Raw genomic sequence first — 14,738 nt, 5'->3', positions numbered from 1 at the left:
GTGATTAGATTTGACACGCCCATGCAGAATAACAAGTGGCCCAAGACCACGCCAAGATATCGCACCCCATACCATAATTGAGCCACCCCCATGCTTCACAGTCGGCAAGAGGCATTCAGGATTAAAGGCTTCTGAGGGCGTTCGCCAGACATAATCGCGCCCGATAGTCTAAATAGGGTAAATGATGATTCATCTGACCATATTACCTGTTGCCACATCTGTGGGGACCAAACTTTGTGGTCTCTGCACCATTGGCGTCGCTTGAAAGCATTAGTTGCTGTCACCAAGGGTTTTCGAATTGCCACTCTGCCATAAATGTTCGCAGCATGAAGTTCCCTTTTGACAGTTTTTGTTGAAACGGGGTCCTGGAGATGGCTGTTCATTTCAGATGTTATTTCGGATAAGGATTGCTTGCGCTTTCGGACTACTATGCGCTTCAAAGCTCTTCTATCCCTATCAGCAAGCTTTGACTTTCGGCCACTGTGGTGCTTTGAAGACGTCGTCTTACCTTCTTTCGTGTATGCTGTCATAACCTCTGACACCATACCTCTTGCACACCCCAAAAGCTTTGCTGTTTTCGTAACCAATGCTCCACTTAAACGCGCCCCAAAATCATTCCTCTTTGGAACTCTGTACGGTCTGACATCTCAACTTATTACAGAAATTTAGAACCAAGCACGCAACATTTGCGACTACTGTTGAGACACCGATAGGTTCCTCTTCACGCTCACCTGGTGGCAGACTTCTGTTGCAGGTGGCGTGACTGTACTGTAAGTGTGAAATACGGCACACTTTTTCATAGGTGTTCATATTATTTTGTCCCCCATCTGTAAATATGATTAGAATTATAGGATTGTTGTGGTATAAATGGAAACAGGATTTTATTGTTTCAACTTTAAAAGCATTCCAGGATATTTACAAGTGATTGCTAATACTGATTGTTATGGGTACAGAAGCAAAGTATTAAAAGTAAAAATAAATTTTTAAAATTGATGCGATCTTTGCAAAAAAAAAAAGAGTTAAAATATTAATCTTTACTTAAAAAAACACAACTACCGTTTTTCATTTGGAGTTTAATATTTTTAAAAGCAGATTAGAAGAGATAAAAGTTGCTCTGTGGCGAAACAGCAGATAATATTAACACGGTTAATTTTCAGTTAATGTGTCGAAGATGAACATTCAGGGAGGAGATTACTTCCTTTAAGTGAAAAAAAATTCATATTCACTTGCCTTCAGGGAAGCAAATTTAAGCCGCTTTCTTATCCTTATTTCTGTGATAAACTTTCAAATTCCCACAAGTAACTATTACGCAACTTTAAAAAAAATATTAATCTTCAAACATATCTAAAATAATCCAAGTACTTATGATATTTTTTATAATATTTTTGCCTATTATATATGTGATTAAAAACATATTTCTATGCGTAATCCTCTTAAAACCTTCGTAACAATTACGCAAAACAAATTGTGTAATCAATAACTGACTGTACTTGAAGCCTTCTTTCTTAAGCTTTTCCATTAACGTATGTTACGTGAACAAAATTGACTAAGCACATGTTCTTTTATTTGACTTTTCCCAACCTTCGTAATGACACGTTGTTTAGTTTTCCTCCTGTTTTTTTTCCTGTATTGACTGCTCCTGTAGGGAACCTATTTCAGCATTGAAACTTTGTTGTTATGCATTCCCCTGCAAAGAATTTTTCTAGAGTACGAGTTCAGCTTGGAATTTTTACTTCCAAAGTGATTTGAAGAACTGAAGGCAAGGTGTTCATAATTAAGGTGTTTATGAAAGATTAAGGAAGCTATTTCCTTTCTTATTTCTTAATGAAAGTATTGTGGCAAAAATAATAAATTATAGCACAAGCTTAGGAAAACGTCGTAATTTTTATGTATTTGTTTTGGGGCATACTTAGTGAACAAAATATTGCGTATACGTAATTATATTTTGATCACCCACATATTTTCTCATTACTGCTAAATTCAACACATGAAAGAATAGAAAAAATCAGTCTTGTTCAGAGCCGTTAATATGTAATAAAAATTATTAAAACACGACTATTTTCTGCTTGTATAAATCTTTAATTTTTAATTTATATTTAAAAACATTAAAAAAGTATTAAAAACCGGGTAAGTATCAAAATGCTTGAATATGCTGGCTAAACAGAAGTTTGATGGCAATCACTGTTTATAAAGAATGCTAAAATGAAGTAATACCAGAAATTTTGTAATCAGGGCCTGACAATTTGATCATTTTTTCTGGTTATTTTTAACTGCTATGTTTCTAGAAATAATGAACGGAATAAAAAAAAAAAATATTGACAGGTAGACCTTAAAGGCTACTAGAGCAGGAGTTTAGTTACAATAGCTCAAAAGGGAGGGGGGGAGCTGTAATCGAACGTTACTTCTTGGTGATTGCGGGTGCTGTATTTAAAAAAGAAATGTTACGTTTTAAATGCAATTTGTAATAAATGTGAACCTATTCGAAAAAAGGGTGCTGATTTAACTTTGACTTTAATCGCTCCAAGGGGGGTTGATTTTTGCCATCATTTGCTGTGAAAAATAACTTAATTAATAGAACAATGTGCATTCACAAAGAGCATAAGGCTATGTGCTAAATGTACAAATTACATATCAGAAACACATTACTTTGGATATTATCTATGTAGTTTAAAATGAACTACCTCCATTTTCCTTTAAAATATCCTTACTATAGTGCAAACTAATAATTTAAAAAATATCCAGGAACAATAGATGCGCTACAAAAACGATTAAGAAACGTTCCTGGAAAATAATGGGCATCTACTGTGCCCAATTCCTGCCAATAAAATGTTTCGAAAAAAACAGGAAAGTTTCGCGCTAAAAGTTAGTTTTTTTCCAGAAATTAGCCTACAAACTATAAAAGATTTTGGAAACAGTCTCAATCAAACCTAATTACGTTTCTGGACTAAATTTGGAACTGTATTGAAAACATAGATGTAGTAGTAGATTGGTACCTTCTCGCTTTACCTGGAAAGTTTTAAAGTAAATGTAGCTGGATCTAAGACGAAATTGCTCCAAAGCTACAATATTATCAGGAGACTATATTTCCTCCTTGATCGAAGCCTAATCAATCCGGACAGGCCGGAACCAAACTGAAAGAGAAACACTTAATAGGGAAGATTAATATGTTTTTTCACTGATAGCTGAAATCTGGTATCTTCTCACCGAAGTGAAAAATCGGAATTCATGGAACTTGTTGCGATCCAGGAAACCTTTTCGGTACAAAACTTGTTTTTAACAGAAAACAGGTGTAAACCCTTGACCATTAACTCAGCTCAATGAATCTGATATCTGCGTCCCATTGTAGAGATATCTTAGCGAAACCTTTCTTCATGCTCATCACTCATAGCTTCTGTTTTTAATCTTAATATCTTAGAGAAGGTAAACAAAACATTTTAGAGACATATTTCAGAGACATGAGTATTCAGACACATAGGGGTTTTTCGATCAACTATTTTTAACCTCATTTTCTCTGCTGCTTCGTATTTGTAAGGCTTACCCTTGTACCCTTGAAGGCTTACCAAGGTTTTTTTCCTCCCTTTCATTTTTGTTCAAAAACTAATTTTTTATGATTGCGCGTATTTGAAGGGCCGTTAAAAATTATCTCCTTCACCTTCGCTTTAATGTATCTTGGAAATTTTTCTCCAACATATCGGAAAAGCATCTTTGTTCACAGCTTTTACGACGCTCTTCATTATTCCAAGCAGAATGAACATGGGAGGAAGCAGAAATAAGTGGATCGACTAAAGGCCATTTTGGGCATTTCTCTTCCCAGAATTTTAATGTCTTGAAGTCTATTTCAAATTTAAGTAGTGAGATTTTCTAATCCAACCAGGGATCGAAAAGCATCGGCGATGTTTAGAAGACAGTTAGTTCCATGGGGGGTGCTTCTATCTGCCAGAAAAAAGGGAGCATTAGGATTACCTAACTACCCTAGTTGGTTCTTCATCGTGAAAACTAGAGCTAATCTCGACTTTTCATGGTGATTTTCGTGTTTAGCGAGGCAAAATACTTCGGAAATAGCTATTTTTGAGTAGGATGCATTTTTGCTGTTGAGTAGTGTTGTTTAAATTAATGAATGGGAGTTGAGGGAACTAGATATTATTCTTTTAAAGAAGAAATTGAAATACAATCTTCTGAGTCTTAAAGCAAGAACTAGATTGTAAGAAAAAAGGATTTGGGCAAAAAAAAAGATTAAAAAATGCTTTGAAAAATCTAAAATTCCAGTTAATTTAGTACTCGACTTTTCTTATTCAGTAACAAGAAATGAGCTAAACAGCACGAAATTAGCGTGCATTACTTACATTTATAATCTGAATATAATTTAACATACAATATAAGTAGAATAAAAGTGCAAGAAACAAGTGATGGAAATAACAGAAAATATGGATCAAATTACGAAAGGAATTAATTATTTACGGAACATTTTTTTCTATATCTCGTTAACTAATCGATACACAAAAATATCAAATAATATTTTGTCCGAAAAAAATCCAAATTGCAACACTACACAATTTATGATTATGACACAAGAAATAAAGGTTCTAATTACCTACGACATTTCAAACCGAAAAAACAATTGAAATAAGATGCGTTACAAGTCTAGCATCCAATTTTGACATTAATTGCCGTTTCATTCAAAATTTGTAAAAAAACAACACCACGATAGATTTAAGGAGAATAAAACGCCACTCTTTCTACTTTGCACTTTCAAAAGCAGCCTTTTAATATGATGCTATTTGTGAATTTTCTCTTTAAAAAAACTTCTGATAAATAGCATTATTTAACCTTGGTTTTTTTAAGCGCTTATGTGATCAACCTCTCATATTATTCGTTGCTATAAAAGGAGAATAATTAGGGGTACTCAAAGGAAACTTCTAAAGTTGCTCTTTTTGGCAGAGTTCAGTACATGTCAGCCAAGTTTCATCAGAAGATGATTGAGTTCCTAATTTGTCTAGCTTCCCAGGAGCGATTGTTAACTGTATTTATTTGTTAATATTTTACCACGTAGAGAATTTGTCTTCTCTAGTTCGACACATATTTTTTGGGGAGATTATTTTAAGATCTTTTTTTTTTTGACGGTTTGAAACCTACTGTACTAGGCTTTAAGCGTAGTTAAAAAAATAATATTTTATTTTTAATAAATTTGTAATTAATACCTTATAATTTACTAGTGGCACCCGCACGGCTTCGCCCGTAATAGAAAATTTAAAGGTCTTTTGGTTCGCTTGTATATTTTACAAATAATGTATGGTGAATTTTCTCGCCAATTGGCTTGTACCGACGTTACGGTTCCACGCTATGATAATTTCGTATCTCGCCAATTGCCTTGTTCCCATGTTACGGTTCCACGTTATGATGATTTCGTAATTTATGATAGTTTTTTTCTTAAAATTGGAATAAAAAAAGAACCACATCGAATTTCCGAAAAATCGCTTCGAGGTGCACACCCCCATGCTACATACTAACTTTGTGCCAAATTTCATGAAAATCGGCTGAACGGTTTAGGCGCTATGCGCGCACAGACATCCTACAGATATCCTACAGATATCCTACAGACATCCTACAGACATCCTCCGGACAGAGAGACTTTCTGCTTTATTATTAGTAAAGATTAAATATAAAATAAGTTTTTATGTTATTTTAATAAATTTAATAGTATTAATTGTATGCACTATATGAAAGTTCAGTACCTATGTCAGCCAATTTTCAACAGAAGATAATTGAGTTCCTAATTTGTCTAGCTTCCCACGAGTGATTCTTAGCTGCATTTATTTGTTAATATTTAAACGAGTGGAGAATTTGTCTTCTCTAGCCTGCACATATTTTTTGGGAAGGATATTTTAACACCTTCTTTTGACAGATTGAAGCCTATTATACTTGTTTTTAAGCGTTATTAGAAAAAGCTTATTGTATGAAAAATATATATATAGGAATAAATTGATAAGGAAACATAAATATTTTCCCATATATATGTATCTTTCTAGTGTCTATTTTTATCTGATGATTTCATGTCAATCCTAAACTTTCAAAGTTTTAAATTTATCAGTTTTATACATTCTCTACCTATTCACCGATAAAAAAAAATTTTAATCCACACCTATTTCTTCCTCTTACAGACATGTAAAACATTTGTTAGTGGTGAAAGCAATGCTTGCACTAATTTTTGTGGAATATTTTCTATTTTTACTCTAATACGCTGTGCATGCAACGTAAAGAGCTCATTTCTGTCGTAATTGTTTATGCTTGCTTATAATTTTTATTTGAGTCATTCCATATCAAGGGACCTAGTGGACTATCTCCGATTTGGAGGGAATGAATTTGGAGTGAGTTCTGAAAGTTTCATGAAAATCTAATATGGTCAGAGGATTTTTTTTTTAATTTGACATGAAATGGTCAAAATGCTAAAAAAATAGGAACTTTGATTATTTTTAGAGCTTTTAATTACTAAATATGGCCTTTATAGGGGCCCTACAAACAGTTATTGAAAACAAGTCCTTTATAGGTACTTTTGAGGTCCAGTGGGAACTCAAAACATTACTTGAATACATTAACAGTTAAACGTACTTTACGCTACCCAAAATTTCAAGCTCCCACCGTATCAACATATTCTGCAATAATACCCACAACATAGCAATTTGCCACTAAAAGCTGGTCTACCGTTTTAAAGCATTTGGAAGATCCTAGATCCCCAGGATTTGGATCTCGGAAGCTGAAAGCAGAGGTTACTTTCAAAGGCATCTCTACACATTACACCTTTTCTTTTTTTTATTACAATTTGGAGAGGCCGAGCGGGGACGATTTGAAAAATTAGGTTAGTTGACGTGAAATGACTCAATTTCTTTCTTGAGAGTTTCCAAGAAGTACAGTCGACTCTCGCTACAACGCGATTCGACTTACACGAAATGGCCACAACGCGAATTTTTCATAAGTAACGAATTTTAGAGCTAACGCGAATTCCTCGTCTACAACACGATTCTTTTTTTAAAAGAAGTATCGGCTTCATTATTGGCCACTAAATATTGATTTCATGAATGTTATTACATCCCTTTAGCATTACTGACAGCAAAACTTCCCACACCATGCAAGTCTGCACATCGCGTTGTTAGTGCATCCAATAACCACTCATCTTCTTTCATTTTTTTATCCCCATTCCAAATATTAAAGTTCATGAAATATAATGGCACCTTAGTGCGCTGTTTCATCCGAAGTTTGAAGATGGGATGAAGAAGAAAGTATCTAACTAAAAAAGGTTAAAATTCTTGATATGCTTGAACAATAACAAAACGTCGACGGTATCACGACAATAAGTATAAGTGAAACCTCTATACGTAGAATTAAAAGTCAAAACAAAAAGATATCCATAAAAGTTCAAAACTTGGGTTCACAATATTGAAACTTGCAAAGTAATGTCTAAGCAAAGTAAGTACAATTATGAAAATGGAAGCTGCTCTTGTATCATGGATTACAGAGATCAGGAAGAGGTTGCCATAAATGGAAACATTAAAAAAGAAAACGTGAATCAACCATATTTAAAAATGTACTGGATGAGAATAACTATCTGACCATGGAGCGTAAAACATCATCTTTTTTTTTTTTTAACTTATTAATATTATTACTGCATCTACGGTACAGTACTATTATCGTGTAGTATTTTATTATCATTACATACTGTGCGTACCGTGTTGTTTTATTTCGTGCCTTTCCCTCCCATTGATCATTTTATGCATCTTAAAGAATTTTATACGGAATAAAACAGATTTTTTTAAAATTTTTTAAATACGGTAAAAGTTTAGTTCTCTTTGTATAAGAGACTAATGTATTGTTGAGGAATACTTTAAAGCAGTTTAAGGGGTATTTATAAGTGCCTAAAAGAATTTAGTATGTTAAAAAAAATGGTATACATACCCTTTTCTACAACGCGAAATTTCGACTTACGCGAGGTGTCTTGGAACGCATCCCTCGCGTAAGTCGGGACTCGACTGTATTAATTGTGAAATCGTATTCGAACTAAATTTTGACAGTGTGAGACTAACCATAGCACTAAAATGTAAATTTCAACTGTAATCATTTTTATACTGCTCTAAAAAAGTAGTATAATTTTGCTGTAAAATAGTTAAAGCACGTTTAATTCGACGTAATCAAAGGAGAATGCTGTTACATTTCGGAAGAATAGCTTTGACCGAACTATTACAATTAAGACATTTTATCTAGCCTAATATCCATGCCGAATTGACATAAATTGTCAGTTGTTTTACGTACTTAAATCTTAAGTCATAATTACTTGTGTGGTTATGACAAATGTGCGTGCATAGTTTCTCACGAATAATAATATTTTTTTGCGAAATATTAAAAAAGTAAATAAAGAACCAGCATCAAGCATTAATATGAATTTTGACGTCTTGAATTCAAATTAGGTTTTTTTACAATCCCGCATTGCGATAAGACCCTACTCGTTGTGTTTTTTTACAAGTGAAATGCAATAAAAATTGCCAGGAAATGTTGCACCCGTCTTATTATGGCTGGTGTTTTTGTATAATAATTAAAACGATGCATATCCATAAAAAAAGAAATGGTGATTTAGGATGTGGTAGTAAATATAAAGGTTTTACAGTCGATATCTACCAGTTCCCCTCTCGTAATGATTATTTACAGCGTATAACGTTATGTATTTTGATTTCTTATCAATCTTAAATGATGGGAATTAGTAATCTGGAAATTTATTGTTCAGATGAAGTTTTGTTGCTTAAGTCGTCGATAGAGGTGTGCTTGCCCGAAAAAAACGTAATTTCACTCTAAAAAGCCTTTTTTTTAAATGTAAAGTCTGCTTGAATTAAGCCCTGAAAAAATATGAATAAAATCAAACAAAAGACGAGTTGTAACTATGATGATGAAAATTTCGCCCTCTAAATAAATTAAAAATCAATCGTCGCCATGGTAATCAGAAAAATCAGAGCAACATTTACTTTGGTCAACTAATGATAATAAGTAGTTTGTGATTGATCAAAAAAAAAAGGATATTAAAACACTCATCTAAAGCAAAATTTGATTTTAAAAAATGAGTACCACACTTAACTCATTCTGCACTGAACATTTAACAAACATATTTTTTGAATGTTTTAAAACAACCTGGGACATGTTAAGAATTGAAACTGGCTTCTTATAGATTTACTTAGTTACTTTAAAACAAAATTTAAAAATGTAAAAAAAAATGTAAAAAAAAAAAAAACTTTGTATCATTAACCGTTAGCAAAAGTTAAATAAAGAGCAATGAGCAGCAAGCTCAACAATGATAAGCAAGCCAGCACTTTTTCCTCTTACATAGTTATGGACCAATAAAGAATATAAAATTAAGAGTATTCCTAATATTTTTTAAATTACGGTTGAAAAAATGTTTTCCTATATCAAGCTTTTAGAATATATCGAAAACTATCTGCAGACATTTATGTTAAAACTTATATTATTTACAAATGCGGCATACAGCCGTACAAAAAATTATTTCGGAAACAAATACGATTGACATCTAAAGCACTCGATCAAGGTTTGTTGCCTAAACTCGCCAACTGAAATTGTTAGATTTAATTTAATTTTTTTTTTCTCCCACGGAGAAGTTTTTCAAAACTAAAAAAGAGGGAATGCTGCAAAAAGAAAAAGGAAAACTCATTTTACATTAAAAAAATATTTTTTAAAAATTAATAAATGAAATGAAATACATAAATTAAATTAAATAAATAAATCAATAAAGAAAAATTAATGAAATAAATAAATAAAATTAGGCATGTAAATATATGTAAGCATAGTTCTAATTTGTTTCAAAAAGATACAAATCATTTTCAAGTGCAGACACTTTCCCCATCCCGTAACCTTATGTAGGGGAAAAGAAGGCACATGTGAACATTTTTTTTTCATTTCTTTATTTTTCAAAAAATATTGTCAATATCTCAGCGCAAAAAGTGTCCTTGTTATTGAAAAATATTTTCTTTGTGTCATGGAGTTTTTTGGGATTTTTTTGAAAAAAATATTTCTTCACTTTATGGTATTTTTAAAATACGCCTTCAGTTGTTTACATGTGCCCCTATACGCTGGCACATGTAAACATGCCTGAGGCACCTATGAACACGAGTAATAAATGCAGGAGAAGCATTATAATTAAGGAAGCATCATATTTATTCTTCAATATGAAACATATACCTAAATAGCAAATACGTTGAAGGGTTTGTAACCTATACTGCGTCAGTTCACTTATAGAGTAATTGTTTTACTAAGAAAATAAATTTTCTCAAATATATAACAGCACCCTTTCAAATTCTAAAGTCTCGCAGCCTGTACTCATCACTGAATAAACTAAAAAAACTTATAAAACTACATAATATAAAGAATTTTTATTATGTAAAGGTTACTTTAATTATATGTTGGTTTTAAGCTACATACATTGTTTGAAAATGCATTTTAAATGATTTGAACTTCAGTTTTCAATTAAATGAAAATATTTTGTGTCTTTTTATTTCCTGTAAGTATTATAAACACGCTGAAGTATCGATCAACTATTTAGTACCAAAAAAACCTAAAAAATAAAAATAATGAACATAAATAAATAAATATTTAATAACATTAATAAAAATTAACAATAAATTTACGAACTGAGTATAGAAAAATAGTAATTATAAATATTCACACATTTTTTTAACACTTACCTCCTACACTAATAATAATATTACGGAGATCGTCTATGGGAACTGTTCACTTGTACCCTTAGATGTTCTAATGAAAACAAATGAAAGTTTATACGACGTTGCTTCGAGTAAGACTTCGTATTTTCTTGACCACATGTATAAAGCAATTCATTTTGCTCCAGATTTAAGTAGTTATACAACTTTCTTTTATTAATTACGTACTATTCACATAAACTCTCAAAATTTGAAATTACTCTCTTATTTTGTAGTTCATTAACACAGCATTTTCTTTCTTTCTTTTTTTTAAACTTTTTCCATTTTTATTCTTTAACTACTGGTCCAAGCTAAGAACAAATCAATATTTGTGTTCCGTCAGACGATCGAATTTCAAAAATCGTCTGATCATGTTACTTGTTACGCATAAGCTTTGCTCCTTCCCAGCTCATAATGATCTAAAATTCGGCTTCGCCATTTTTATTCTCAGTGACGTCTCTAAAGACTTTACACATAAAATAATGAACCGCAATTATTATACCTTCTTCATTGATGGGATTTTTCTAAGATGACGGAGTTTTAACGAACTTTTGTTTCTCAATTTACTTGAAGAAAATTTCATATTAGCTGAAAGAAAGATCCTCATGATTAAGGGGTGTTATAAGAAGATGTTAAATAAGCCCCATTGTTATCTTTTGACGTGCTTTAATAGAGTGTCATGAGAATTCTGTCAAGGAATAATTGGATGGTGTTAAAAGATAAAATGAAAGATAATGTTTTGCTTTGTTGCGACAAGGGGTACAATTTTTCTTGTCGTTTTGAAATTTGATTTGTAAGAATGCAGGGAATCGAATATAATTTGCTTACTTTGGCACATATTTTTACATTTAAAATAACAACGTTTTTTTATTGTAATATTTTTAATATTGTGTACTAAATGTCTCTGTGAAAATGGATATTCGATTACAGAAGCAATGTTTTTTTACTCATGGGATTAATTATTAACAACGTCTCACCAGTTAATCATCAGCGAGTGGAATTGATGAAAAAAATTAAAAAATTAAATGTCGCGAATTGCATTTTATCACTGTTTTTCATATAACCAACTGAAATTTTATACATTTCCTAGTATACAGTTATTTAGTACAAAGAAAAAAAAATCTCGGAAAGAAGCGAGAATATTAAAAAAAAAAAAACATTTATCAGGAGGAAATGGAAAATTCTCAGCGAGTGAAAATGATGAAATTATTTAAAAAATAAAATATCGCGAATTGTATCTTTTCCCTGCTTTTCATATCACCAACTGAATTTTCATACATTTCCAAGTAGTATACAGTTATACATTACAAAACAAAACAAAAAAAAAAAAAAAAAGGAAGAAAGAAAAGAAAAATCCGTGAAAATAAGCGAGAATATTTTAAAACAAATTAATCCGGAGACTGATGGAAAATTCTAGAGAAATAAAAACATAAAATCTACCGAGACTTTAAAAAAGAAGATTACAAAGAATTAAAACCAAAACATTGTTCCGAAAGCAGTGGAGTAATATCCAATATTGTACATTTGTTGAAATAAAGGAACTAAGAAATTGTAAAGTGACCAAAAGAAGCACATTAAGACACATTATATGCCAGAAACAAAATATCTGAGGTTCTTTAAATTTACGGAACATAAACACTGAAGCAACAAATATTTTGTTAGATTTTTGAAACAGACACACGAATTAAATCTCACTTACTTTTTAACCGACTAAATCAATATTACATTTTTAAAAACATCTTATCTGCATTTCATTTCGCAGTATTACACATCAAATCGTATGTTTGCTAAAAGCTTCCTAGAAGTTAGTGGCTTCAAATTGATACCTGATCACAATTTCTAAATGATTTAGACTGAAACTAGCACATTTGTTAGACTTTTGTAAACTCTGTTACTGTATTCTTTCCTCAAATTCTACTTGGTAAAGTAAATTTTCGTTAACATACATCAAAAACAACGCTCAAGGCATCATATTGACATAAATATATAACAAAAATGTTGAAGAAAGTTCATAAACTTCCCTTCCACCAGAACTCAACAGAAAAGATTTTAAGAGCAAAGGCAATCGATCATGACTATGCATATGTCAGCAACGAGGCAACAATTTTAGGGCGTTTCTCGATACATAAATGTCACAGGTATTGTGACAAGAAATGATGCGAAAACTTTGAAGTAGAGAAAGGTGAAAAGAAGTGATAGATAACGCTCCATATTCCGAAGTAAAAAATCAGAACAGCGTTTCTACGAATGTATAATCTAGTGTTGTTGCTATTTCAAGTTATCGCCTGCTGTGATATTGAATATTTATCAACTGATTATCGTCTGCAATGTCTCATATTTATTTTTATCAAATACATGATCATTTACTCCAGGTATTGTTTTTATGCAATCGTAACAATAACAGGAGTAACACAGAATTAATGAAAAATAAATGTTGTTTTTCTCTTCCATAATTTGAAGATAATATTATTTTGTGTTATACATACGCTGCTGTCTCTGGCCAATGCCTTCTGAAAGAGGAAAAACTAAACCCAATCATTTACTTGGGCATGACTTGTCTTTCCCGCGCACAATTGAAATGTTTTGTGACTTTGGCTAATTTCTTTAATGATCGCAAGTTGGCGTATTTAAACTCCATTGCAAATATCAAACGATAAAATATTTGTTTTTAATTCATAACATTGGAAAACATGCGCACACACCTAGAGTATTATAAAAACATTATTATTATTATTATTATTATTATTATTATTATTATTATTATTATTATTATTATTATTATTTTGATAGGGTGAAAAAAAAGTAAAAGTTTTGTGATTATTTTTTAAGTATATGGCTACACATAACAGGTTTACTTGTAAAGTACTGAACATAGATCGTATTTGCTTAATTGTTTTTTTTTTACTTCTTCAAATATGGAAATGTGTTTTGAACGAACATTTTTTGCAATTCATTTTTTAAAGTTTGATCTTTTGTTACTGTAGACCTATATATTGAGAAAAATATCATTTAGTTCATTATATTTCTGTTTAAATGTATATAACATATCGTTGCTTATCACGACAGTGTAATAGCTCATTCATGTTCGTATCGATTCGATCCATGTTGTGTTCATACATTTTGAAAATATGTTTCAACATTTTAATTGAAAAAACATCTTTATGAGTTAAAGTCGTTACGTTTAGAAAAACAGTTATATTGTTTCATGAAATTTTGTTTCATGCATAATATTAGAAGAAAAAAAAAGAAATATCAAAATACAAAATGTGTATTAACTTTTCTCAGTCTTCAGTGTGATTTATTTTTTTCGAACAAAAGTTAAATAATATAGTGCATTGATTTTTGTTCATCTCATTCCATGTTTGGAGGGTACGCTAGTAAACTGTAAATACATCATAAGCAATTTATATACACGTCCTTCAAAAATATATTCACAAAAAGATCAAATGTATCGAATTCAATCAAAAAATAATATTAATACATTACATTGCACCAATTTCTTGAACTTTTCAAAAAATTTAAAACAAAATCGTATTTGAGTATTTTTCGAAAGAAAGTAAAACGTGCCATTTTTCCCTATCTTAGTGGTTATACCTTATCTTTAATGACTTCCAAAAGAAATATATAAGACATCCAATTAAATATTTTTTTAAACAATGCTTTTTCTATTAATTTACCATTAATAAAAGAATAAGTTCAAACATAAAATTCTTAAACTTTCTCGAAAAAATTGTTTAAACTTCTTAACATATCATTTATCAAACTAATGATCTTCCTGCTTAAAACGATTTGCATGGGGATCGTAAGTATAGGACTTTTTAAGGGAAAAAAGTATTCTGGCATAATAATACGTTCATTAATATGATTTTATCTATCATTTTCTCAAACCGTAAATTACTTTAAAATGTCAAAATATTTAAAAATAAACCGAACTTGCATTTTAAAATCTCAATTAATCTGGCTATTACTTAGTAGAAAAATATTGGTTGAAAG

This window comes from Uloborus diversus, chromosome 8 (genome assembly GCF_026930045.1).
Source record: "Uloborus diversus isolate 005 chromosome 8, Udiv.v.3.1, whole genome shotgun sequence".
In the NCBI taxonomy this organism is placed as follows: domain Eukaryota; kingdom Metazoa; phylum Arthropoda; class Arachnida; order Araneae; family Uloboridae; genus Uloborus; species Uloborus diversus.
This window is presented reverse-complemented; position numbering follows the sequence as displayed.